The 24,653-nt window shown below is 52.6% G+C and overlaps 1 protein-coding gene across 7 annotated transcripts in view; it reads right to left on the reverse strand.

Moving 5' to 3' along the window:
- Window positions 1–24,653, reverse strand: part of CASZ1 (castor zinc finger 1) — a 276,127-nt gene that overhangs the window by 71,564 nt on the left and 179,910 nt on the right. Inside the window, exon 1 of one of the 7 annotated variants that reach the window (XM_053997454.1) lies at window positions 17,237–17,286. The exons of the other annotated variants lie outside the window; for them this stretch is intronic. The gene's annotated coding sequence lies outside the window, so the exon portion shown is untranslated. Of the gene's footprint in view, window positions 1–17,236; window positions 17,287–24,653 lie in introns of those variants that run through there. 7 annotated transcript variants of the gene reach the window in all.

Raw genomic sequence — 24,653 nt, forward strand, 5'->3', positions numbered from 1 at the left:
TTAAGGACCTGCAACAGGATGTAGGGATTACAGCAAAACCTGGCTGCAGATCAGCTGGGGCGCGGAGCCAAAGGAGCGAGCGAGGGTTGCCCCCAGCCCGGCTGCCAAACTCGGCTGCTGGGAGGCCGCGAGGGCTCAGCTCTGCTGGAACAAGGCCCCTGCCCTCGCTGGCCCTGCTGGGGAATGGCCTGCAGCCCACGCTGACAAACGTGCCCACACAAAGGGCAGGGCTGCGAGGACGTGGGATCTGCGGCTTGCGGGGCTCTCTGGAGAGAGGAAAATCCTTACAGCCTTGCTCTCTGTGCCCTCACCTCAGGCCAAACAGAAGTGCCAGGGGGCAGGTGCACCCCCCACTCCTGATTTGAGCACCAGGAGCAGTCTGAGCTGGAGATGCCTCATGATTCCCTGGTATCTCTGCCAGAGTCTGCACCATGTTGAGCTTCTAGTGGGTATCCTGGAATAACACACTGCAAAATACTCTGTGCTGAGGTTTTAATCCAGGAAGAAGTGATCAGGGAAAGCAATAATCTCAGTTGGCACACGGAGCACAGCAGGATCTTGCTTCTGGGGAAGCATCAAGAGCAGAATTAGCTTCAAGGAAACTCTGGGGCTTTTTTTTTCTTCTGCTAACACTGATCCCTGCCTGGACCAGCAGCAGCAGCAGCAGCTCCCAGCATCTTTCTAAAGTGCCTGTCAATGCAATACACAACTGCTGATATCCCCTAAGGGACATTCCCCCAAGCTTGGGTTTTCCACGTAACCCTTAGATTGGAGCAAGAGGGACAGCAGCAGTGGGAGCAGCCCTCCTGCTCTGACCTGAAGCTGTTAGCCTCGAGTCCTGCTTTAATCAGGTCTGGCAGAGCTGCTGCCTCGCTTCCCAGCCTGCCACCTCAGAGGGATAATTTGCCAGTGCCTTCTCGGAGAGCTCTGTGGAAATGCTTTGCAGAGCCAGAGTATGCCTCTTCTTCATGGCCAAACCCTCTGAGCTTCGTGCTGGCACACCTCCCTCTCCTAGTGACCCCCAGGCTCTGTCTCTATTAAGGAAATCATGAAGATGCCAGGACTTGATCCTCTTTTCCAAGCGCTGCCTGGCAAGACCTGGCAGTAAGAGGGGGAAGCTGCGTGAAGCAGCAGGAGGAGGTGGAAATCTGTCTGGCAGCAGCAGCACAGAGACTTCTTAGCGCTGCCCACCAGACTCATTGTAGCAGAGAAACTCTGGAGTCAGCTCCTGCTGAGCTGGGGCTGCGGGGGAAAGCAGGAGTTGATATTGCAGGCAGAGACCACTGGGATACCACTGAAAGCTGCTAAATATGACCAGGTTAGCACTTTAGTCTTTAATGGCAGGTCACCATTAATAAACCCAGGGCCCCAGGGTGCAGTACAGAGCCTCCCTCCCCCCTCCCCAAAATACTCATTTCATTAACTTCTCTGTGCGCGGCACTCAGCACCTGCCAGAGGCTGGGCAGCCAGGAGGGCTAGCAAGGGTTAAGGACATCTTATGGCAGAGCTAACTGCTCTTCAGAGAGGATGGAGAAAGACAAGTCTGCACGGCATCCCTCTCCTCCCCAGTGCTCCCCTCTGCGTCTCATTCCCCCAGTTCATGCTGGAGAGCAGCCCACAGCGTTTGGTCCCACACAAACAGGGCAGCCTGGGAAGGCTCTGGGTGGGGAAGCACTGTCCCAAGCCCATGGCCATCGGGCTGAGTGCTGCTAAAGGAGAGCCAGAAACATGGCCCCAAACCCCAAATCCAGCACCAAGTCCCTCTGGCCTTCAGGAAGTCGCTTCCCATCACCGTGCCTTGCTCTCCCCATCTCTGCAAAGATGACAACAGCACTGATGACACAGGAGGGAAGGGCAGAGGGGAGTTACTTTGGATCCAGGCAGGGAAGAAACACTAGTTGAATAAAGACACTGGGCAAACAATAAAGACCAAATACTGCTTTTGGGGAGCCTGGAATGACCCATGGGATTGCCCCAGTATACAAGAAGGGTGAACTTGGCCATTGTAAAAGGTAAGCAGCAGAGAGGGGCCAGGGGGGCCAGCACAGGGTGGGACTACTCTCTCTCCACACGTGCCCCACATTCTCTGCAGCCCCACAGATGCTCCCCCAGAGGCCTCTGCTCCCAGGGCTGCAGCACAGAGGACAGATGACAAGGTGAGCGGCAGGCGGGAGGACGGAGCTTTGCTCCACCTGCTTCCACTGTGACACCAACCATGTCCCAGAGGGACGGTGGGACGGAGGGAGGAACAAATATATGTTCCAGCTGCCAAAAATCCCATCCTATCGAGTCTCTATTGATCTGCCCTACTTGGCAACTGAAGCTGCAGCCACCGTCTGTGGTGCTTGATCAATAAGACCTGGGCAGAAAGGGAGGGAGAGGCCCTTTTATGGGAAGGTGGTTCTTTATGGGGAAGCATTTTGATTTTTAGAATTAGTGCAGAGTCAAGGAAAAGGAAATACTGGGACTGAAGCTGCAGTTTAGTTTGAACTCATTTCAAATACCTGCTAAGCCCCTTACACTGAAGACCTCCTGCCCATGGGAGCTGCCCCAACCTCTGTCCTCTCTGTCCACCCAGGAGAGCCTCTCGCCCACCCTGGGTGCTCTCAGTGCAGAGGTGTCAGCTGTAGCGATGGGCCAGTACATTCCTGATGCACAGCACAGACCCTATGCCTGGTAATTCTCCAGGAGCTCCCTACAGACCTTCCCCAGGGAGCTGGGGAGGCAGAGATTCTGCAGCTGTGTGAGAAGGAATCACTGTGCTGCTCAAAGAGCGTCTGGAGGTGCCTCGAGTACCCAGGAAACACTTTGTGATGCCTTCTGCAGCAGAGAGGACGGGCTCCCACGGGCTTGCCCACACCATCTCCATCCTACCTACTGGGAAGCATCATGCCCTGCCTCAGCCTCTGCATGAAAGGGATCACAGCCTGGTAAGACACAGTGAGCCAGGCAGGCCATGGAGCAGGGAGCCGATGACCGCCGTTGACCCCTTTTATCCTTCTGTGCCTGGAGACCCCTTTCTTATGTCCAGGTCGTGTAGCTGGGCCATAGCTACTGAGCTCCAGAGACCAGGCGACCTGCTGGAGGAGAGCCCTGTGTTTGACTGCTCTGGTCACTCTGGCATTTTCCTGATTTTGTGCCCATAACACCACCAGGAGAAGGCAGAAGAGGAGGAAATGTTTTTTTGTAATAGAGAGGGCTGGGTAGGGCCACCTCCAGTGGCAGAAGTGCCACACTTCCAAAGCCAAGAACGAGTGGCAGCTCGTCAGCTCCAATTAGAGCTGGCTGCAAGGGGGCTGTGCATTGGGTGTCACCTCCAAATGCCCTTTGGATAGATTGGGGGGGGGGAAGAGAATCTGCAGTTGTTCCAACGTTTCTTGCTCAGCAGAACAACTGTTGCAGTCCTTTTAGTACAAACCCAGCAACTGTTCCCAAAAGCTCAGCCTCCTCAGCTCCTGTCCTTAAAAAAAACCCACCAACCAATCTCCAAAATGACGGCTTCTGAGTCAGGGCAAAAATGTTATTAACAAAAACATCACTCAGGGGTGGGACACCTGCTCCCTGACAAGCAACTGGCCTGGCTGCCCATGGTTAGAGTATTACATCAGACCCCAAAAAGAGAAAGGAAAGGGAGGGAGAAGGGGAGAGAGTGGAAAAGAACAGACAGAGGGAGGATGACAGCAGAAGGGAGTAACAAAGACAAAGAAGAGCAGGAGAGGGGAAGCACAGAAAGAAAAGAGCAAGTGTGAGCGTATGTGAGAGACAGAGCAGGAGAGAGCAGGAGCGTGGGGGGAGCAGGGAAGTGTGCGGGAAGAGCCAGTGTGTGTGCAATAAAGTGTGGGAGTGCATATGTGTGAGAGACTGCCAGCGTGTGCATATGGCAGAGACCGGAGCTACGAGGAGGAAGAGAGGAATAAGGAAGGGTGAACGATGCCATGAAAAGCAAAAAATCTTGGAAAAGTATAACAAGAAAATAGGGAGGAAGAGAGAAACAAAAGCTAAACTGAAGGACATTGAACAAATGAGTCTGGTGAAGCAAGAGAGCAAAGATAAGAGCAGGGAGGGAGGGATGGGAAACGGAGGTGGGGGCACTTGAGATGGGACAGAGCCAGGGTGAGGATCAGGAAAAGAGAGGAAAGGGAAAAGAGGACAGAAGAGAATAGAGAATAAAAGAAACAAACAGGGGTGAGGGAGAGAAAGATGTCTATTAAAAACCTCAGTGCATAACACAAAATGTCAGGGTTTATAGCTTCATTCTTGGCATTGCTGGTACTGAGAACCCCACACAGAAATGTCACTGCTTGTCATGTTTAATCACCTGCTATTTGTTAACACCTTCACTGCAAGGAGCCTGCCCCTCACCCCTAGCAGGCTCTCCTTTTGGAGAATAAACTGTGAAAACATGCCTCTGCCTTGCAGTTCTCACAGGACAGTTTCAACCGCAGCCCAAGCTGGGCAGGGGAGGCCGGGCAGGGCCAGCACTCAGGGCATGGCTGTTTGACTTCCAGACGGGGCTTTCAGCACAGGGGCAGGTTAACAAATCAGGGAGCAGAAGAATAGGACAGAGGATGCTCCGGGGAGTGTGGGAGGATGCTGGAACCAGAGGGAGCAGGTGAGTGAGGTGGGTTTGGAGGGACAGTGACTTCAGGGAAGAGTAAGAAACAGGAGTGAAAGGGGAAGGCTCAGGTCATAAAATCAAGGTGCACAGAGGCACAGAGGAGCAGGGTACAAGGCCCCTCTCCTGTTGAAAAAAACCCTATGCTCCCATCCCACTCATGTTCTGTGCTGAGCACATATAAATAAAATCCCCGAAATCCACGCAAGTCTAAAATTCTCCAATCTGTTTGCTTGAGCAGCAACTGTCACATAAAAGCAAACATCCAAAGCTATTAAATGTACAGTTACAGTTCCCTGCTCTGGCATCTGTGCTGGTGACTTTGCTCCAGTTCCTCCCAAAGCCGTGGACTGATGGTTTTCCCCTCTGTCAGGCACTTGTGCCCATGCTGTCTGCACTTCCCACCCAGCCACATACTGTCTTGTCTGACATCACACAGCACTGCTAGAGAAATTATTTTGAGGTCATCACTAGACACGACTTTTCCCTACTGGAAAAAGTTTGATTTCTTTCATTTCCAACTGGAAAAAAAATCAAAAAATGCTCCCCTCCATATAGTAGAGCTCTCCCATAGCAGCAGTGAAGATGAAAATCTTATTCTACAATTTTCAGGCTTATGGAAAGAAATTGACCCCCCACCTAAATGAACCAAAATTTAAAGATGTGTATATGAGGACCATTAGTGCAGCTATTCAGGTTTAACAAAAAAATGGCGATCAGCCCTGTTTCAACACAAATGAGAACTCTGCTTCAGCACAGTCCTTGCCACACACTCTGAACTGCTTATGTCAGTGTGCAGTGGTTTGGAAGTGCTGATGCCATTGAAGTCAGACTTCCCCCCTTGAAAATGAAGAGAATTTGGGGGGTCAAAAAAATGACAACAGAATGAGCAGTAAGGGGAGCCTAAGTGCATTTACACTTTTTTTTTCATGCATTCAAACAACAAAAAAAGCAGCAGAAGCCATTGGTTCCCTGAAGAGCACAAGGGTTTCTGCTCCAGCCCCCCTGACTGCTGCGTGCCAGGTTCTTGTGTGCCCAGATCCCTCCACAGAAATGGCACCAGAGCCAAGGACTGCAGGACCGAGGGGCTTCCTGGAGCTGGTGTCATCCAGATAATAAGGACATGCTAGAGGAATACGAACCTGCAGAAACTTGGTGCTCAATTTCTCTCCAGTCCCTACAACACAATTTTAAAATCCACTTTAGATCCTCCAGGACTAGATGTGGGACTGAAGTAAAACCATCAAGCCCAAACCAGGCAGTTCTGGAAAGCCAAGCTTGGACCTCACACCTTGGTCTCTGCTAGTGACAGCAGGGTGTTTCCACTCAAAGTTTCTTCCTTGCAACAGTGTTTTGTTGGTCTTTTCTGATTGGCACACTCATTAGTTTTCCAAAGCAAGTGCCTCCATGTCAATCTCACATCTTGAGGAACTCCAAGGATGGTTGGGAAACGTCCTGCACTGCTGCTACGGTCCCTTCCTGCACTGAGGACAGAGACATTGCTCCATCCAGCTCCTTCTCCAGACACCCACAGCCCCCCAAAAATTCCACAAATAAATTCAAGCCCAGTTTCTGCCCACAGACAACTGGATTGACACATGAGCCCAGAAAGCGACCACTGCCTTCTGCACAGGGAGGGCTCAGCCCAAAACCTGAGAAGAGTGGGTTCTGCCCCTGCCCCAAAGGGCCGGCACAAGCTCCAGGAGCCACCCCAAGTCCTATTCTGGGAACGGGAACAGAACACAGAAGGGCCTCCCACTGGCCTTTCGCCAAGGATAAAATTCACCCTTTCTGAACACAGGCCAAGATGATCTAAAGTGACTACTGACTTTTGTTGCCCAACTTGAGTCACCTTAAATGGGCCTATTTTTCAAAGTGTCAGTGCTGAGCACAACTTAGACTCAGGCTCTTTAAGATGCCTAATACGACAGGTCCAGTCCCTGCTGTAACAAGAAAGACCATTATTCCTCTCTTGTGTGACTTCTTCCAGTCTGGCCAGGCCTTTTATCTTTTTTCCTCTCCCCTCCCTTCTCCTTGTTCTTTTCTTTTTCAGCTTTTTATGAATTTCTGTCAGCTTTCCTCCCTCTCCCCTCCTCAAGGTCATGCAGCTCATTTCCACGTTGAACATTTACTCAGCAAGCCAGGTCCTTTCACAGGCTCTCACCACAAATATGCTTTCTGATAAAGTCTGCAGAAAAGAAACTGTAAAACCCAAAACAATGTCAGAAATGAATAAAAAAAAAAAAATCCCACCAGGGCAAAATGGGGCTGTGACAGGGCAGACTCTTTCAACAGAGAGAGCTTTGGAGAGGTGACAGGTAAAGCAGGTAAAGCACCCCATTTCACTGCAGTTCTGTTTTCTTGCCCTCCTTTATAGTTTGCTTTTCTGAATATTTTTGTTTTGCTGTCAGTGCTGTGCCACCTATATGAATGGGACTGTTATATTTAACCTCTTTTCATCCACAGTGAAACTCACCCTTATTCACAGGTCAGAATCCTCTCACTCGTGGGCACCTGCTCCTTCATGGCAGCGACCTACCACCTCAAACCCAACATCTCATCATCTAAGATCCAATGCTGTTTGGCCTCCGTGGCCACTGAGAAATTATAAGGAAAAGTAACTTTGCTGGGTTTTGCCAGTCAGGTCATGTTTTACACCCAGGAGTTCATCTAGCCCAAAATTTCCCAAAGGAAGAGAGGCCACCATCTCATTGCCGGCCAAGTCAGTTTTGGGATAACAAGTATCAAAAGGCTCCCACCTTCCAAGAGCCCTGAGGGATTCCCTGAGGACCACTGCCTGGAGGGAAGTGAGCTGAAAACAGTCCTCTTCTTTCTCTTGAGATACCAGGGCTCTGCCTTCTCCTCACTCCAGAGATGCTGCTTTAGGTTTCTTTATTTTGCTTTCTTTTTAGGAGCCCACAATGAAAAGCCAGAAATCTGGGGATTCCTCCTAGCAGAAGAGACCTAATTCCCAGCGATGTCACCCGCCCTCCACAGCTCTCCCCTGATTTCTACCTATAGCCTAAAAGGCATCCCCCACTCTCCCAGGTGAGCAGCTCCCACCCATTCCCCAGCCCACAGCCACTGCTGCGGAGCAGAGACCTGGCTATCCTGTTTCCATAGCATCTGACCTTCTCCTGGAGGCTGCAGAAATATGGCCTTCCATAAACAGGTATTTCCACCTAGGAAAGCCTCATACCAGTGTCACAGTACTCTAGGTTGTGCTGGCTCAGGCAGCTGGCTGTGAGTACCTCGGTGCAGCCTGTGGGACAGTCAGTCCTCCTTCAGGAACTGTGCAGAGCCACGGCTCTGCCGGGGAGCAGCGCAGCCGACACCAGCAAGAGCAGGTACCCTGGCAAGGGCCATGGTAGAGCTGTTACAGGGACAAGCATTTGGGTCCACTAGCATCACCAGAACTAAACAGAAAGTTACAAATTTTCAGACAATCAGAGCCCTGAAAGAAAATACAGAAAGAGTACACTCTAATTTCGAGTGCTTTTGTCCACTTGCAACTCTGCCTTAGTGGCACAGCAGTGGGGAGAGCAGCACACTGGTGGCAGTGACACTCTCCTGAGTGCCAGCACAGTCCAACAGAGCAGGGTGGAGCACTGTGGGATGCTGTAGGACACTTTGTTGGCCGTCAGGCCCCTGCAGAGGCTGGGCACTGAGCTGGGTGTCATCACACTGTGCACAGGCTCCTGTGACCCTTCTGTCTCCCTGGCACAGCCCGTCTCGTCTCACTGAGTGCCGCTCGCCCTCCCTCCCTCCCAGTGCGCACATGGCTTTAATGTTTTTATTACCTGTTTGACTCGCTGCCTTATTGCTTCTCCTCTTAATGGGGCTGTAACCGTGGAAACGAGGAATAAACGGCCACCAGAAAATGAGATGATTAAACAGGTCACCCTGGCAAAACAAACTCCGTGTTCACACAGCCCAGACTGTGTGTGCAGTTTCTGCCCAGGGAAATGCAGGTGGGAGAGGGTGGAAGGGCTGGAGCAGGCTCCTGGAACGAGCACACACCAGTGAGAGGTGCCTCCTCGGAGATGTGTGGTCTCTGCCCAGGAGGAATGGGTGCTGTGAGCTTCCCAGCAAAGACATGCAGAAAATGGCAAGGTTGGCTGAGGGAAGATGGAAGACAGCAAGGACAAGACACATTCACGTAACTGGGGAAAAAATAGCAACTATGAAGAGTATACATAGGCTAGACTGAAAACAAAACTTAAGTCTGAGACAAGCTGGTGTCCTCTGTTGTTCCTGTCTCTGGCATTACCCATGACTGCCTCACAGCAACTCCCAAGGGAGCATTGAGGCTCTTCTGCTTGCAGCTCTCCAGGTCCTTGGGGCACAGCTCCACCACTCTCCATGTCCCTGCTGAATGACCAAGCTGCTCTGGTGCTCCCTGGCAAAGGCACGGCACTGTCCAGTTAAGCACGGCCAGGACCACAAGGAATGGAGGATCTCATGCAGCACAAACTTGGCTTTCCCAGAGTCAGCTGTGGCCACTGTGCTCAGCACAGGTCCTTTTCTGAAACTGTGGCTGGGAGGAAAGGGACAGAGCCAAGAGGAAATGACCACAGCCTGGGTTGGTGTCCAGGCCTGAGCAGGTCACCTGCACCACAGCCTCCTCATGCTGGGGAGCGATGGCTGGGCCACAGCAGCAGGACAAGGAGAAGGTGAGGGGGTCCATGTGTTTCCATGCCTCACTGGGTGCTAACATCTGTATGAGATCTCTCAGTCAAGCTGAGAGGTTCAGACCAAATGAGTTTCAAACCAGAATGTTGTTTGTCGAAAACAAAAATAAAACCCCAAAATATACACACTGCAATCAAAAAAGCACAATCACAAACCAACATTTAAAGTAGTGGGGATTCTGCCAGAATCCCCATCCTGTCCAAACCTGTCCAAACCCAGACTCATTGGGTGCTGGCAGTCTGGGAAGAGCAGACTTACTCCACCAAGAGCAACAAATTCAGCAGAAGAAATTGGAACGGCAAAGCTTGGCGAGATAGAGATGTGAGACAACTGCTTGGAGCATACAGGCAAGTGGTTGTGCTTTCTTTCAAAAAAAAACAGCAGGTGGTTTATGAAAAGGGCCCTATTCTTTAGAGTAATTTGAGCCATATTTCATTGTTTGATAGAAAAATCCTAATATTCATGACCTCCTTTAACTGGAAAAAGTTTGCTCATCTGAATATCAGCCCACAGAAAAATGGGAAAATGAAAAATAGAGTAAGACAATGGAAGACGGGGGAAGGAAAGGGAAAGCAAGACAGAATCAAAGACAGAATGGAAGTCCAGGAGAGTGACAAAGAGTGACAGGTCTATGGGAATATGGAAAGGAAGAAGGACATAAAGGAAAGCTATTTAGTAAGAAAAGTTAAATAGTGCAGCATAAAAAAGGCTGAGAAAAGCGGAGTGAGTGACAGAAAACAGAGCAAGAGTGAGCAAAGGAGCTTTCCCCTAAAGTTTCCAAGTGCATGGATCAACTTGCAGAACTGGGATTCTTGTCCTACTGAGTTTCAGTTAAAAATATTCATATGCAATCGAGAAGAAAAATCAGACCCCCTTTCCCCAGCCTCTGCTCCCTCACCCTCTTCCAATCCGGTCCTCCTCTGCTAACATCTGCTGCCTGCCTTCGGGACATGCAGATGGTAATTACTCCAGGAGCAGCTTCCTCTCCTTTCCCTGCTTGCAGAGGGCCACTTGGAAGAGAGCTTCGAGCCATGGAAAGATACCACACACACCTTCACAACACATGGCCAGGAGAAGGGCATGTGGGAGCCAGGGCATGCCCAGAGAACTTGATAGCACAGGGGTGGGAGGAGGGTGGGTGAAAAGATGAAGATACTTGTCTACAACACACACCAATAAAACATCCACCTGGTCCAAAGACAGGGGGCCTGGGGAGAATCTGGCTTGAGATGTGGAACTGCTTGTGCTCCTCCAGACAGGGGAAGGGGTGCTGGAGGAGAGGTGTGCTGGGGAAGCACAGGCAGCAGGAGGAGGAGGAGGAGGAGGAAGGCTGCCCTGGGCGAGGCAGCTCAGGGAGTGGATTCATATAGGCATGGAACTGGCAAACACCAGGCAGAGAGGTGGAGCTGCTTTAATGAGAAGATGCTTCTATGACTCAGGCCTCAAAGGGATTGGTACTTTATTATTTTATTTTTCCATAATAAATTATGCCCTGGGATGCCAGGTCCTGCCGGGTTTTTCTGGAAATACCAGACAAAAGCTAGTGTTGCTACCTGGCTTTTGACAGTTTCCCATGTATGGAAGCTGAAAGCTCCTGGTTCTTCCTCTGCTCTGCCCTGGCCCATCCAGTTTTGGGAGCAGGGCTGACAGCACTGCACCACTCCAACAGAACAGCCCAGCTGGAGCTCTTCACCTCCCAGCCTAGGTCCTGGAGAGGTCCCCTTGCAGGTCCATGACAACCCACCCTGGATCCACGGCTGCTGGGATGCCAAACGTGCCGTGGGGCAGGCGGGTGCAGGAGCTCCCAGGAAGCTCCGGAAAGCGGGAGCGGGCTCAGCTCTCCCACACCCCAGGCACCCCACCCCGGCTGGAGGGAGGAGCGCTCCTGCCCGACCCCCCGCACCCATCCATGGACAGCAGCCAGGCCTCACTCACTTATCTCCATCCCTGAGCACCCAGCCCTGGCTCTGGGCTGCACAAGGGAGGATGATTATGCCCACTTTATAGATTAGGAGTTATTCATCCTACACCAAATCCTCAGACTCTGCCATGTCTCACAGACCTGTTCTGGAGCTCTTTGTTAGTTTTAGGCTGAACTTGGCCCCAGTTCAGCTCAGAAACTCGTGTTACAAAAATCCCCTGTCTCTCTGAGGCTGTGGACCAAGCTGACGCCAAGGCCACCATTCGCCCCAGCAGCAGAACAGTGGGGGTTTCACTGCAGACTGGGGGGAGCACAGAGACACCCAACACACAGGACTGACACCGTACCCGTCTTCTCTTGCTGCCAAGAAGGATTAATTTGTGGCAGCGATGATGCAAGTGCACAGAACCAGAGTGTTCATCATGGCAATGTCTTGAGAGAGCAGCCTGGGGAACATGAAGCTCAGCACACCACCAACACGTGAGTGTCCGGGAGCACGGAGGTGGGTGAGTGTCCGGGGCAGACACGCATGTTCAGGATGGAGTGACAGGGATGTAGGTGTTGGGTGTGGGGAACACCTCCAGAAATGTGCCACCGGAGCTTGGTGTTTTTACTGATTTCACAAGAGAGGCTCTACTAAAATGTCACCTCTCCAAAGCAAAACATGAGCATGTTGGTGAATCATCATTTCACACCCCAAAACCAGGAATGGGTGGCAAAGCTCTCTAGTGAGGCACCAAATCCTCAGGGGATTGTCATAAAATGCACCCAGTGACCTTAGTGTTCCCATCCTTTTCCCTTGTATCTCCTGTTCTCCACCCTTTGCTTTCTCTTGCCAACCTGCATGGGTTGTTCAGCTTTTATTCCAAGCATGAAACTGCCTTAGGACTGGAAGCTTTAAGCAGTTTCCCAGCCTGCAGAAATTTTCTGGTTTTGTTTCTCCATAGCACAGCAAACAATTGCTTTGGTACACAGCCACCACACCTAACTCCCAAATGCAACGAGAACTTGGAATTCTTTGGGAAACTTATACAGGAACATATTTTATGTGAGTGAAATGCATGTTATTTGTTCACTGTAACTATTTCTTCCTGAAGGGACTTGACAAACTTTTATTTTCTGGAATCATCACATGAAGAAAGATGGAAAGTCCCTTGAGAAAGAGGTGAAGATTGGTGCCAGGTTAACACACTGAAAAAAGATGTTGACAGATGGAGTCAGCCTCTGAGATCTCTATGGATGGGCAACAAGGGGCTCCACAGTTTGGGTGAGGTAAAAGCATCACCATCCCACTCCAAAACAACACTCTGCTCTGCAGATAAAGCCCGTGCTTACATGGAATAGCAGTCTAGACCCTCACCTGTGATCAGCACTATTGCCTGTTCCAACCAGCAGCTCCTGCCAGGGACCAGAAGCCCACCCACAAGAGCTGCACAAAGGAGATGAAGCCCCAGGGTACCAATCCCAGCTGTAGCCCTGCTCTCTGACCATCTGTCAGCCCAAAGATGGGCCCTATCCAGAGAAGCTTTGCATAGCCCCTGGGCTTTGCCCATCCAGGGACTGCCCTGTCTCCCTGCCACATCCACCCTCTTGCAGCACCCCAGTGACATGGCCCAGCCCTTCACCCACCTGTGCCCTTCCAGCACCTGAGCACTGTGCACCTTCTACATCCTCAAGCCAGTCCCAACTACTGCTCCAGCCTGTGGATCACTGGTCAAGCAGGAATGGGGATTAGAAACCAGCAAGTGTTTCTTTTGTCACCAATTTCTTCCTCCTTCTCCCCTGTGAGCCCTCAGAGACAAAACAGGGAGCGACAAGGTCCTGGTCCAAGGGGCTCTCCATCCTCAAAATGGATTTTACCTGTCTCTGAAAGCTGCCTCCATCTCTCACCCCCCATAGCTTTCTCCCTAGGGAAATCAGCCTAAAAGGGGCTAATGGAACAATGTCCCTCTCCCCCCCCTCTCATTTTCTCTCTTTTTTTTTTATTAGCATTTGTGGAATTTATTCCCAAACTCTCCTAATCTTTCGTACACAACCATTTGATTTGCATAACCCAGCCCCCTCTCATAAAAACTGGCTGCTAGTTTAATTAAAAAATGTAAATTTGCTGTCATCTCGGGGCCTAGTGAATTAGGACGACATCGGCATTTTTTATTGCTGAAGACGTCCAAATTGATCCAGTCCTCACTGAACCGGAGGGGAGGAGACGGTGCCGCGTGGGACTTTTGGCTGGAGGTTCTGCCCCTCCCCTGCTTCCAGCCAAGCCTCCTCTGCTCCCTCTTTGCTTTGCAAAGTGCAGCTGAGGACGAGGACATTGGTTCTCCCAAACCTCAGCTGGATCGGCTAGCATGGCCCCTGCAGTGTCAGCACTTCTGGGAGCTGAGCCCTGGGTGGCACCTGAGCTCTCCAAACCTTGGGAATGGCTGCATCTTCAAACCCTGGGAGGGAGGGAAGGAGCCCAGGTGGAGGTGGGAGATGCAGCACAGGCAATAGTTATCTTCACCTACTACAGGACTTTTCATTACTTTCCAGACACTTTCAACCAACTTTTCAGAGGGCGCCTAAACTGTAGGCTGCACAGCAGCCCAGGGGCACGATTTGATGTCAGAGGGAGAGTCAAAGTGGCCACAAAGGCTCTCGCTGGGAGGACAGCCAAGTGCAAAAAGTGGGACAGAAAAGGCTGTGTAGGCAAAGCCCAGAGATCCAATCGCAGGAAAGAGGGCTCCGGGTAGAAGTATAAACAGTTTAGCAAAACAGAAAGAGAAACTGATGATATGGAAACTACACATCAAATATGTGATCCCCTCCAGTCGAGATATCTGTGCCATTCCCAGCCAGTTTCAGTACAAGTTCCCTCTCCCCCCGGGACTCTTGTGTCTCAGAGCAGAATGGTGTAGTACCTGCACACATCAGTGGACCCCACTCTGTCAGCAGCAGACTGGTTTAGAAGGATTCATGAGATCCAGCAGACAGAGTACAAGTGAGGAAACAGGAGTTCATCTCAGAGATCAACTTTCTGGCCTTTTTGTGAGTTATGTCTCTATAGTGCCAAAGCAGTAGAAACACTCCTGTGGACTTCAAGCAGCTCTGAAGCATGTTCTCAAGTAATAGCTGGGTGCTGCTTGTTCCACTATGGGAAGGTTAATCCCTGCCCTGCTAAAGCCAATCTTCACTTGGTAGGCTTAATCCCAAGTATCTCACAGAACTACTGGAAAGGGACATGAACACCCAAACCAACGGCCTAGGAACCTTTTGCAGAGCACGAGCTCAGGAATGACACCAACCTCAACTGAGCCAATGTCTTCCAGACAACCTGGTCACAAAAACCCCAAACAAGTTGTCACCAGACCAAAGAAGGTGTTTCAAACAACTGCAGTGATTTGACAAAGACCCAAAATGACCCTTTGGGTGGGAAATTGGGTATTCCTACACCCATTTCCCATAGGTGTCTTAGTCCTCATTCTGAGGTCAGTTCCTGTAATCTCATACCAAGGATAACTAGGCTGGGGAACAGTTTCCCAAAGGAAGTGACAAGTACCCAGTCAGTCAAGGTATTTAAAACCAGACTCAAAGAAAGTCACATGTAGGGAACATCTTGCCACATTCCTGCGCAGATGGACTCAGTCCACAAATTCTTTTCAGCCCTTAACCATTATTAACACTTCTGGTCCTAGAAGGTCCATGCATGGATTGACTGAGCTGAGAAAGCCCTCAGCAAGAGCAGACTGTCAGACCCCACATACGGAGTCCCTCTGGGAAAGAAACCCCTCTGGACTTGCCTCTGCCAGCTGGCATCTCGTGTGAGCAGCCCTCGGGCACTGCCTCTGGAGAGTCACTGCCTGAGGGCTTGGAGAGAATTCAAGAGGCAGACTGAGGGAGATAAGCTGGCCCAAGTAGATAAGGGTTAGAGGTGGTGATTATGGGGCAGGTCTTTGCCCCAAGATCATGACAAGACGGGTTCACCCACACACAGATCATAATGCTGACTTAAAGAGATCTCCCCGATCCTCATTTCCATAGCTTACTGCAGCCCCGGGTTCCCACACCGGAGACCAAAGCCCACGCGTTACCTGGGCGTAGCGGTGGCAAGGCTGAGCACCCACAACACTTCTGAGGGAAGGAGGGTCCCTCTTTTGGGGAGGGGAGAGCGTGGTCCGGGCAGCCCCTGCTCGGGGGAGCCCCCCGGGGCAGCGGGCAGCGCTCCAGCCGGCAGAGGGCACTGCAGGGCCGGGGCACAGCCCTGCCCGTCCGGGGCAGCTCCTCGAGATGGAGATCGGGCTAAATCACTCTTCATTGCTCTTTGAAGCATTTGCCCCCCTGCAGTTTCACCACATCCTTAACTCCCGAGCTGCCCACGCAGTATCCCAGCCTCTTGATCGAGAAGGGAGGCAGCCACACGCCCACGGCTGGACCCAAGCAGAGCTGGCACTTGATGCTCACAGGTGGAAGTGGCTCTGGAGCCACTCGGCTCCTGATATCAATGGTAGAAATAAGTAAATAAATGGAATAAATGACGGCAAAATTATCCTCTCATTCACAATATCAGAGTACATAGTTCAGGCCCAGTCAATCATCAACCAGTTTATTACCATCTTACTCCTTATTAAAAAAAAAACAAAAAAAACAACACACACTCTCTGGCAGTAATTACCTGGACCATGGCACATTGCCAGCACAGGCCTGTTTGGCTCATTGCTGCCATTTGGTTTTTAAATGGCAAAGAATGGTTCACACCATTTTGGAGGAACAGGTGCAGTTGTGTTAGCCAGTACGGGGCCATAGTGGTGGGACCTGGACCCAAAGAGGGAGGTAACATCACCTAAGGGATGGATTTCTACCCAACTCTGAATTTGTACATTTTGTTAAATCTAAATGAGACTCTGATCCAGATGGTCCAAGGATGGGAAAACCCACCAACACTTTGAGCCTTGCAGCTCCTGGCTGCAATCACACTCCAGCCTGATGGAGACCTGTCCATCATCACACCCAGCAGGGCCACCAGCCCAATCCAGCCCGGCCCAGCACCAGGCCGGAACCTACTCCCCATCCTGATACCTGATCAAAAAGCAGTGGACAAGCCACAAAAAGCTACAATCAAAAACACACCCAACCCCAATACTAGGGCCTGTAATCTAAAACCAAAACATTGTCCCAGCCCGGCCACCTTTCCTCCTCACTGCATGATGTGAAGGGGTGGGGGAGGTCTCATACACCTCACATGGAAGAACAAAAACAAACCCATCCCAGATATGCCCAGGCTGAATAAAACCAAAAAACAACTCATTAAATGTAATAAGCAGCCTCTTCATCTGACACTGCCTTGTCCCAAATAAATTAAATTCCTTTTCATTTAGGCAGTACAGGAACCTGACAAGCAACCTTTACCACCGACACGCCAGAGCTCAGGAGGGAGGAAAATATGAAAGAGAAAACAACCCACACAACTTACAACAAATACAAAGGCAGAATCATTTCAAAACCCCCATAAACTTCCCCTCCGCATCCTCTCACGGCCAGCCCGCACCTCGCCCCGCTGCCCCGGCCCGCGGGGGCCGCGCTGCCGGGAAGGACCGACGGAGGGAGCAGAGCCCCCGGCCCACCTCGGCGGGGCCGGGAGAGCGGGGCCGAAGCGGCGGCGGGCGCGGGAGCAACTTCCGTAAAACAAGTGAAAGAAGCAAAGTGAAGGAGGCGGCAAGCCCCCCCCGCCGCACCGCACCTGGTGCGGCCCCCGCGCCCCGCTCCTCCTGGCCCGCAGCTCCGCACCGCGCACCCGCCAACAAAAGTTTCGGTGCGGCGGCGGCCCCGCGTCCGGAGAGACTGCGCTGCCCGCAGCGCCGGCCCCGCGGCCGCGGAGCGTCACGGCCGCGGAGGAGCGGCGGGCGGACAGCGCTCCTCTCCGCACCGCCCGGCGCGGGGGCACCGGCACCAGCGGCCGCACCGACCGGGGGCTCCGCCGAGAGGCGGGCGGGGGGCTGGGGGCAGGAAAAGGACAATTGTGCTGTACTTACCATAGTCGGAGAGACGAAAGCCGAATTCACTTAAATAATCAACTTTCATAATACTTAATTAATACCTAATTGCAGCTGATTGCTCCCGAATAACAAGTTGTTTAAAGCACTGATGTCATTGCCGTGCCGGTCCTCCCCGAGTCACTTTGGCAGCGGGGCCGGGGGCGGGCGCGCCGCCGCGGGGGGCGGTGACTGGCGGCCGGCGGACCCGCCCCGCGCCGGGCCCGCCGCCGGGGGCAGGTGCGGGGCCGGGCCGGGCTGGAGCGGGTCGGCTCGGGTCGGCTCGGGAGGCAGCGGGGCAGCGGCGGCGGGGTTAGCTCGGGCGGAGCCGGAGCGCGGCCCTCGCGCACCCCGCGGCGGTCCCGGCACGGCGGGCACGGAGCGCGGGGCTGCCCCGCACGCAGGGCCGCCCGTCGGGACCAGCCTGGCCGCGGTATCCCGCGGCCATCGGTGCCGGCCGTCGCCGCCACCCGCCCCGCGGCCCCGGCGCCGGCTCCTCCGGAAGCCCCGGAGCGGCGGAGACGGAGCCGCCGGCGCGGAGCAGACCGCAAACCACGAGGGGATGGAGGGGGGCGTACGGGACAGGACGAGCGGCACCGGTGCCCTGGGTAGCGGGCACGGGCACGGTTGCCCCGGCACCGCCGTCCCACGCGGGTCCCGGCTCGGCGGTGCGGTGCGGAGCGCGCACCGAGGAGGACTGGAACCCTCGGGGCACTGGTGGCCGCCACCTGCGGGTGTCACAACCCTGGCCGCATCTTGCCCTCGGGAAGATCACGGCGCTCTACCCCTGAACGCCGGGGCTACGGGAGGCGGGGGGAAGGGGGCCCTTTTGCGGCGAAATTTCCTCATTTTTTTTTGGCTTTATTTTTCTAAGTAGCAAAGAATGCGAGGGAGGTTCTGAGAGGCGTGTTGGGTAAACACAGATATAAGCCTCTTTCTTTAAAACAAACGAGCAGATTATTTACCTGATTAAATAGGTATTTTGAGCAGGTTGTAGGCTGTTTTTGTGAACACACCACGTTTGGCTCCAGGATTTTGGCAGAGCTGGGCTCCTCACCGGGGCTCACACAGAGCTGCCCGTGGACTTACCAGCTCTAAATCCTTTTTATAAGCACAACTTAATGTGCTTCCCAAAGGAGGCCAGCATCATTACCCCACTAGGGATGGGGAAACTGAGGCACTAGTGAGGGAAGTGACTCGCCAGAAGTGGCTGGACAGGTTAGTCACAGGGCTGGAAGGAGCCCAGGTGTGTTTGGCTCCATGCACCAGGATGTGCTGCGCCCAGATAGTGTCCTGAGCCCAGAGACGCAACACAAACTGTAGCTCCTCACCTCAGCAGTGCTGCATTTGCATGGACAAAAACGCACAGGCAGCAATGCAGGCCAGAGGGCAGGGAGAGGGAAGAGGAGAGGGGAGTCATTTGTGGAAACCACAAATATTCTGGCTCCTCTCAGAGAAAAATCTAAACAAAGTTTAGTGAAATGGAGCCACCCAGGGACCTTCCAAGCCAGGAAGCACGTGGGGACAACAGTGTCAGGCAGGAGGCAAGTGTGCCCTGCCTGGGGGCTGCCCAGCCAAGCAGCACTCCTGAACAGAACCCTGTACGGGACTCACCTTCCCACCTGGTGCTGCCAAGCTCCTGCTTTATCAGCACTGCCTGACTTCCCCACTCACTAGTTTCTAACCACACCATCAGCTCTGATCAGCACTGTTACCCCATGCTGCCTTTAAAATTCTGCCTGTCTGCACTTCACTTGGCCCCAACGCAGGCACCAGCCCAGCCAACACCACCCACAATCCTCAGCAGAGCCTGCCCTGGTCCCTACACCCGAGTCAGGCACTACAGCACCTGCCAAGGATTATCCCACCCTGCAAAGTAATGGACAGAACCAGAATTGTCTCTGCTGGCTCTGTAATAGCTCAGTTTGGATTCAACACTTCCTTCCAGGTTTGTTTGCTGACAGGTCCCATAAGTTCACTGCACTTCATGTCAGATATCTTCATTTTTGCTTCTTCTGTGAACTTAATATTTAAGGAGTGGGAGTTCTGCTCACCACCACTGTTCCCTGAGAGAGTGGGCCCCCGCTGGATCTCCAATTCCTCACAAAGAGGAACACACTTTCTAACGTGGCTATGCTACTACACACACACAGCCCCACAGACCCTCTGAACATACCTGTTCTTCTACGTGCACCGAGCTGAGCACGTTCACACATCAGTATACAAATGTTCCCCACCCCTCCCATCCCAGCATGCACACGCAACATGCATATGCCCTCCACAAAGAAAATGATACTCTGTGCTGACATTCAAATACACACCTATCCATACACCATGACACACACGAACCCACACACACAACCTAAATACACCTGGAGGATCCCCTCCACAGACTTCCCACTGTCCCTCCCACTCCTCCTTGCAGGAACAACTTGCCAAGGTGTTTTTTCAGGTGAAATCCACGCCCTGCAGCTGATGCAATGGTAAGGCCTGATTTCCTATCTCAGCAATCTCCTGTCACAGGATCAGGTTTTATTTCCCCATACTCCCTCCTTTGCCTCTTACCCAAGGAAAGTTAAGTTGGTTCTTTCCTCTCTCAAGGGCTCTGAAGCTTTCTGCTCCTGTGCCCCCGATGAGGGTAGCACTTCCCTTCCTTCCCTTACCCCTTCAGGGTATGGATCCACTCTGAGGAAAAGCTGCCTCTGACCGTGCCCTGGCATGAACAGGCTCCTGGACCCCCTGCTCTCCAGAGCACGCAAGGGAAGGCAGCACCCCTCACTCTGCTCTGAACTTTGCTCCCGTGCCACGCGAGAGCCGCCCCATCCGCTCCAGCCGCATCTGCCCTTCCGTGGCAGGTGAAGAGATCTCTCTGCGTCCCCTTCCACCCTCCCAGGGGCATGAGGAGCTCTTGGTAATTAATGTTTGCCAGGTGCTCAGAGATCCTCAGATGAAAAGTGCAATGGGAGGGGGAAGGATGATTAATTTATTATTATTACAGTTTAATGCTTTCCCCGCAGACAGTGTGCCAGGGCTGAGCAGGGGGTGAGTCACACTGAGATGTGGGACATCCCCCTTTTTGTGTCTCTTCTACCTTTGTTTTTTATGCTTAGCCCATTTTCTTGGCAGTTTCTCCCTCCTTAGCTGGAGCTGGCCTGGGGGCCTGGGACTGTGCTCTGGATTCATGTGGGATCAGGGCGCTGGCTCTCGGATTGCAGGCTGGAGATCTGGCAGTACTGTGCCCCTCCTCCTGCTCCTGCTTGGGGAGTCTATTAGGCAAATGCTCCTGCCCTATTTCTGTAATTTTGTTTGATTTCTGTTTCGTCAAGGGAGGTGCCCAGAGGCCTCAGGGCCTGGGCGGCAGGAGCAGACAATCCATGCTTTCTTTCCCTTTCCTTCTCTTTCCCTTCTTCCTTCTCAATTCAGTTTCAATCACATTATTGGCACATGGCTCCCATAACCCCTTGCCAAAGCAGCTGTGCTAAGTCTCAGCGTGCTGGGGAAGGCTCTGCTGGGAGCAATTCTGCCATTTACTGTTCCTTTGGCCTCCAACAGTTTGACACCACGTCCCCACCATGTAGCTACTGCTTTTCCAGGCACCCCACAGCTTCCAGCATCTGCTAGAAGCCAATGCTGCTCATCTCTTGACCACTGCCCAGAGGGAATGACTGTACTGGGAACGGGCCATACGGCACTGAACGTACATGGCATGTGCTCCACAGGGGCCCAGGAAGACTTGGGGGGAAGGAGTGGCAGGGGTTTGAATGCACTAACAATTAGTTACAATTTACTGCAGCAATTAAAAGTGCAGCCTGGGGATTTCAGGGTGAGGAGGTAAGGGCATAGCTGTACCCAGGCGGCAGGTCCAATAGGGAAGGTACCTAGCACTCAAAAGCAGGTGCTTTGCCTGCAAAACCAGCAAATACCACCCTGAGCCATCCTGAACCCCACAAAGCCCCTGAGCCCGGGCTTGGCAAAGCACACAGCTGGGATGGGAAACTGCTGCCCCGGCGGGGACCCGTGTGCCCGGCACAGCATCCGTGTGCCCCCGAGGGCACGGGGACACCGCCGTGTGCCCGGCACAGCATCCGTGTGCCCCCGAGGGCACGGGGACACCGCCGTGTGCCCGGCACAGCATCCGTGTGCCCCCGAGGGCACGGGGACACCGCCGTGTGCCCGGCACAGCATCCGTGTGCCCCCGAGGGCACGGGGACACCGCCGTGTGCCCGGCACAGCATCCGTGTGCCCCCGAGGGCACGGGGACGCCGCCGGGCAGGGCTGGCTGTCGCCGTGTGCCCGGCACGGGGACACCGCCGGGCAGGGCTGGCTGTCGCCGTGTGCCCGGCACGGGGACAGCGCACAGGACCCGGCACAGCCCGGCCGCGGCCCCCCGGGAGCCCTGGCACAGGGCCGGGGCTGCGGGAGCAGCGGCGGGCGGTAAGTGTGAGGCAGACGCAGCGATTGCATTACTGAAGGAGCCCGGGCTGGCAATGCCGAGCTATCGTCCCTGTAATCCTGTTAGCCAGCAATCTCCATTCCGAAAGAGCTTCATTTCTTTGTGAATATTTGTAAACTAGATATCTAATGGAAAATTATAGGAAAATTATAGTGAAATTCATGACGAAGAAATCCGATTAGCCCTAATTCAATTATGCCATCTTAGCCCACACAGCACATTTCCCATTTTTTTCCCATAAATACCAATGCCAGGGGTCCGGGTAATCAAATAAAATTGAAAATCATCTTCCCATTAAATTCAATTAGCTGCAATTTCTAAAGCCTATCAGAGATTTTAATTACTAAATTATAAAATTCTCCAATGCTAAATTGAAACTAAAAAAATTGCACATCCTTATATTTCAGAAGAAAAAAACCCAGCAGAAACCTTGAAAAATACCCTTCTCCTCCCATCAGCATCCACGTGAACACGGGTCTGGGCAGGCTTCACCAGAGAAATGAGTGCAAAGGGACATAAGCCAGGCCTAGGAAAGAAGGTGGCTACCTCTGGGAGAAAGTATGTGGATATCAGCTGAGATTAAAACCTAAAATGCAGCCCTAGTTCAACTGAGCTGGGTTGGAAGAGGGAAGGGGAGAGGCTAGCAATGTGAGCAGTGTCTTTGCTCCCTTTTCCCACACGAGCTCCTCGGTTCTGGCAGGTTTTCTGAGCTGCTGTGCCAGGCACCAGTGACAAGCCACCGTGCTCCCGCTGCTAGTCAAACAGCCGAGACTCTCCAGGAGCTGGAACGAGCTTTGCCTGCAAATGGGCTCAGGGAGGCAGTCCCTCGAGTCTCCATGTGCCAGAGCCAGGGCAGGAGAGCTGGTGATGCCCAGAGGGAAGCAGGAGGGCAGATGCTAGCTTTGTGCTTCTGATAAAACTTCTTGAATAATGGCCGTGCAAGCCTGGTCCTGACACTGAATTAAGGGAAGCTGGAGCCCTCAGCAAACTGATTTAGCTTGAAGCACTACTTCAGCAAACACGTGAGATGTTCCAGAGGAGGGGGATATAATCACCCTTCCCTCATAGCACACGGAACTCTCGAGTTCACAGAGGCACCAGGCAGGCAAGCCCATCCCTAAACTGTTCTTTATGCAACAACTAAACCAAACAGGCAAACGGGGAAACCAACAAAGCCTGTGCCTACAGATGCTCTCTTCCAGCCCTGCTTCTCTGGGGACCAGCATGGCACAGTGAGGTGTCGAGGGGCAATTAACTGTGTGAACAAGCAGTGGCAGGAGAAGGGAAGCTCAGCTCTCCAGTTACAATACCTGACCCTCCACGAGGCAGCAAGAGTAAGGATTTTCTGACACTGCTTTTATGCCAGAGAGCACTTTTGCATGGTACCCTAAAGGGTTTATTCACGTGCTAACATAAACGAAGCCAGTTTGTTCTCACAGCTCTAAATAGAAGCTCAGGTTGCCCTGAACCAGGCCGATACTTGGTTTAATTTACTGGGCACCCGAAAGTTGCCAGCAGGGAGTTGCCCGCAAACAGAACAACAACAAAAAAGTTAATGATCTGGGCTTTTTCTTTAATAAATAGGCAAACTGGCTGAGCCGGATTGTTGGCTGGGATTCGTCTCCCCTTTATCACCCTGGAGCTTCTGTGACACATTCTCCAAATCATCAGCATTTTGCAATTTGAGGTCGTTACCAAATAGTATTTTTTTGCCAAGGAAGGGAGAAAAATAAATTAATAATTAAGAAGCCCAAGCAGGGAGAGGCTGTGGGTTGAATGGCGCTGCCACCTCCGCGGGGATTGCTCAGGCACCTGGCAGCCTGCCCAGCGCGCACCTTGGTCGCTGTCTCACCCTGGAATGTGGTGCTGGCACCCAAGTGCTACTTGATTTTACTACGAATTAATCAAAGTCTCTTTTGCAAATGTCTAAGACTAAGTCACCACTGGCTGAGCTTCAAATGCAATTCCCCTGTTTCAGGAATTTGGTGCAAGGAGATTACCAGCTCCAGGTGAGAAGCTGAAGGGGGTTTCCTCTCTGCACATCTTCTGGTTCTCCAAAGCATCAGCCTCTTCCAGCTGGAAGGAGAATAGATTTCCCACAAGTCTTCTCCTGCTCAGAGCAGGTAACCACACAGACATCCAAGATATGCTGGGATAAATCCATCTGTGCTGCCTGACTGGAGTGTAGTTACACCAAAAAGGAATTTGGTGTGACTGCGAGCTGACACAGGCGGCAGAGCACTGCATTGGCAGCTTGGGTGTGCCTGTGACCCCGTGTTTATGGAGATGTGGAAGCATCTCCACACAGAAATCTGTACCTGCCTGCATGGGTATGGCTGTCTGGACATCTGTGCACATGGATGTGCATGGTCTTGTGGCACTGCGTGGGCACATGGCCACATGTGTACAGGGCTGTGCAGTCAGATGTGGCTGCCCACAGACATTCTCTGAGGGCGTTCTTGCCATGTTAATGCATGTCTCATTTGTCTCCGAACTTGTAGTCCTGAGCACCCTCCCTGTTCTGTCCAGCCCCACAAAAGGCGGTTTGCCATGGCTGATGATCTGGATGGCATCAGCACGTGTCCTTGCACTGCTCGGCCAACACACCACTCCCTGAGCCATGGGCGAGCTGTATTCCCCTCTCCACACTCTGCCTGTCTCAGAGCCCTTTCATATTTTCAGTGCTCACTAGACCGTGAATTCACCTTCATACCAGTTACAGGGTTATTTAGCTTCTCCTGACACTGATAACCACCAAACTTTCACTGGCAGCTCAGCTCTCTCCAAAGAGACATGCAGCACTCCTCTCTCCCATGGTGCCCCCACCCACGCACACCCACCAGGAGCACGGGGGCAGATGCCCTCGTGGGACACAGTGCCTCAGTGCTCACCCACCAGCCACAGTCACTTATCCCCAACCCTTATCTACACTGTGAAAAAGAGGAACAGAGCAGAATAACTCTT

Source organism: Vidua macroura, chromosome 23 (genome assembly GCF_024509145.1).
Source record: "Vidua macroura isolate BioBank_ID:100142 chromosome 23, ASM2450914v1, whole genome shotgun sequence".
In the NCBI taxonomy this organism is placed as follows: domain Eukaryota; kingdom Metazoa; phylum Chordata; class Aves; order Passeriformes; family Viduidae; genus Vidua; species Vidua macroura.